Consider the following 3,260-nt stretch of genomic DNA (forward strand, 5'->3'; position numbering starts at 1 on the left):
TCCAGCTCTTGGGCTTAGGTGACTCTCTTGCCTCAGCCTCCCAAGTAGCTGGGACTACAGGCGCCTGCCACAATGCCCAGCTATTTTTTTTGTTGCAGTTTGGCCAGGGCCGGGTTTGAGCCCACCACCCTTGGTATATGGGGCCAGCGCCCTATCCACTGAGCCACAGGCACCACCCCATCCTCATTCTATCAAATGCATGTTCTGGCTTGTGATTGTCTTTCAAACTTTGTGTAGAGCAATTTTGGTAAGACCACGGACAAGTCAAAAATTTGTGTTATTTTAAAATATGAGTTCCTGTCGTGGAACTGATGCATCACAGACAGCTCAAAATATCAATTAAATGTTTGGAAAGAATGCGGCTAATGAACACATGGTTTGTTTCTCATCAGTGATGTGAGAGATTCCATTTGGGTGATTTTAATCTTGAAAATGAGCCACGTGGGCAACTTGAGACCAAGGTGGATAATGAAAACCATAGTGGAAGAGAATCCATCTCAACCTATGCGTGGGTTAGTAGCAAGGTTTGGCTATTCCCACAATACTGAACTATTGGAAAGAAATTGGCAAGGTAAAGAAACTGGATAGATGGCTTCTGCAGGAATTAAATGAGAATCGTCTAGAAGCTTGCCTTCTTTGTTGTCACTACATAAAGGTGAACCCTTTCTACACCATATTGTTATGTGTGATAGAAACAGATTCTTTCTGACAATCACAAGCATTCAACACAATGGTTGGATAAAGATGAAGTGCTGAAACACAGTCCAAATACTCAGTATTCATCAGAAAAAGCTAATGACATCTGTCTAGAGGTCCAGCCCTGGTATTACCCACGACAGCTTTATGAAACCTGGTCACTTGAGGACAGTGAATATCTACTGTAACCCAGTGGAGGAAATGAGGAGGATGTTTGTGATTAAGCAATTGGGATCAGTCAACAAAGACAGACCAGCGCTTGACCACATTCGTCACACGAATGAAGCTACTTGATTGATATATAGAATCTAGAGTTGGAAACTCTCTGTCATCCACTGTATTCACCAGCCCTTCCACCAACCGACTACCACTGCTTCCAGGCTTTGGATCACTTCTTGCAAGGAAAAATATTCAATTCCCAACAAGTTGTGGAAATCACCACTCTCTCTCCAGGCATCTTTGCTACTGGCAGACACAGCTGCCATTAAGATGGCAGAACTGTGTTGACAGTTTAGGCGCATACTTTGATTAATTGTACTGTCTCTTGTTTGAAACATAATAAACTAAAACTTTGATTCAAAATCAGACACTTCATATTTAATGTCTTGGTTTAAGTTATCCCTTCAAAACAATCTATAAAAAGGCTGTTTCAAGGAAATCTCTGTGATCCTTGAACTATTCTATTCTTCATAACTTAGTATGAGACCAGTAGCTACAGAGGCACTTGAAATGTGGCCAATCTGACTGAGGAATTGAATTTTAAATTTCATTTTATTGTCATTTAAATTTAAATAGCTACATGTTGGCTCTGTGCCCATAGCTCAGTGGTTCGGGTGGTCACCTCATGCCTTGGCGCTGATGGCTTCGAACCCGGCCAGGGCCTGCTAAACAACAATGACAACAATAACAAAATAATATCCAGGCATTGAGCAGGCGCCTGTAGTCCCAGCTACTTGGGAGGCTGAGGCAAGAGAATCACTTAAGCACAAGAGTTTGAGGTTGTTGTGAGCTGTGATGCCAGGGCACTCTACCCTCTCTACTGAGGGTGACATAGTAAGACTGTCTCAACAATTAAATAAATAGCTACATGCGACTAATGGCTCCTGCATTGATCAGCATGACTCTAGAATCTCTTACATTTATCTTGTCTATGTGCTTTTCTAAATGACAGTCATCTGCTAGAGCCTACGTGACCCTTTTTGATGGTGCATACAGCTAAACTTGGAAGGCTTCCTCATTAGCCGAATGCCACCTTCTAAATTAAGTCAAAACTGTTTATTGAGTATCTGATACTCTGCAATAGTGTTAGGACTTATGGAGAATTAGGAAATCCCTTCTTTTGTGCTGCTGGTATCTAAGGAGGAAATGGATCAGGAAGCAAGGAACATTAAAATAGGGAAATAGATGACCCAGCCTCAGGTATGGTTTCTCTCAACATGAGTATGAAATCAGGTTTTGACCTAATCCTGACTAACCACATAGAAGAGAGCCATGGATAATAAAATTTAAATATAAACTTCAATTTATGGGCCATAAAACATTTGTTTAGTAGCTTTAAGAGTTTAGTTGGAGACCACAGGTAAAAGCCTTTGGTGTTGGCTAATGGTGCCAACAATAATGGTAGCCTGTGGAAAGCAGAGTCTTGTAAGGTAATTATAATGTATTTCTCTTGCAGGTATTCTGTTAAAAAGGGTTTGGTGAATATGATTTATTATCAGAGCCTTTACTTAGTTTTGAGACCTTTCTTGAAAATCAAGAATTATTCAGTGGACATCAGGGTTATGGTGCAGTACACACATTGTCAAAGGATATTTTTCATTGCTGAGAATCCACCTTATTCCCCAGTGCAGTGAATGTTGATGGAAGACACTGCCCAGGTACTGCAAAAGTCAAGTCTATCCTGCTACTTGCCCGCAAGGAACTCAGACCAGTTCCAAGAGCGATGATTGTGGTATAGTTAGAAGATGAGAACTTACGAGGTCAAATCAGTTCGGTCTTTCATATTGCTCTCAGCACCTCAGCTACGCAACTCAGGATAGTCTAAATATTTTCTTCATCTTTTCTTGTCTCTTTACTTTCTCTTTCCTTTGTTTTGGATACAAGGCCTTACTCCATCATCTAAGCTGGAGTACAGTGGCCTGGTCACAGCTCAATGCAGTCCTGAACTCCTGGGATCCTCTCATCTCAATCTCCCAAGCAGGTGGGACTATAAGTGTCTGTCACATACCTGATTCATTTTTTTAATGTTTTTTTTTAAACATTGGAGATAAGGAAATCTTTTGTAGGGTAGACTGGGTAGACTGCCATGATGTAGCCCACAGCAACCTCAAACTCTTGGGCTCAATCCTCAAGCAATCCTCTTGTTTCAGCCTCCTAAGTAGCTGGCATCTAGTTTTTCTGTTTTTAGTAGAAATAGGGTCTTGCTCTTAACTCAAGTTGGTCTCAAACTCCTGAGTTCAAACAATCTACCTGCTTCAGCCTCCCAAAGTGCTAGGATTATAGGTGTGAGCCACCATGCCTGGAGACTTAAAAAAATTTTTTTTGTAGAGAAAAAGTCTCACCAG

The sequence above is a fragment of the Otolemur garnettii genome, unplaced genomic scaffold, assembly GCF_000181295.1.
Source record: "Otolemur garnettii isolate 467f Iridium unplaced genomic scaffold, OtoGar3 scaffold00141, whole genome shotgun sequence".
In the NCBI taxonomy this organism is placed as follows: Eukaryota; Metazoa; Chordata; class Mammalia; order Primates; family Galagidae; genus Otolemur; species Otolemur garnettii.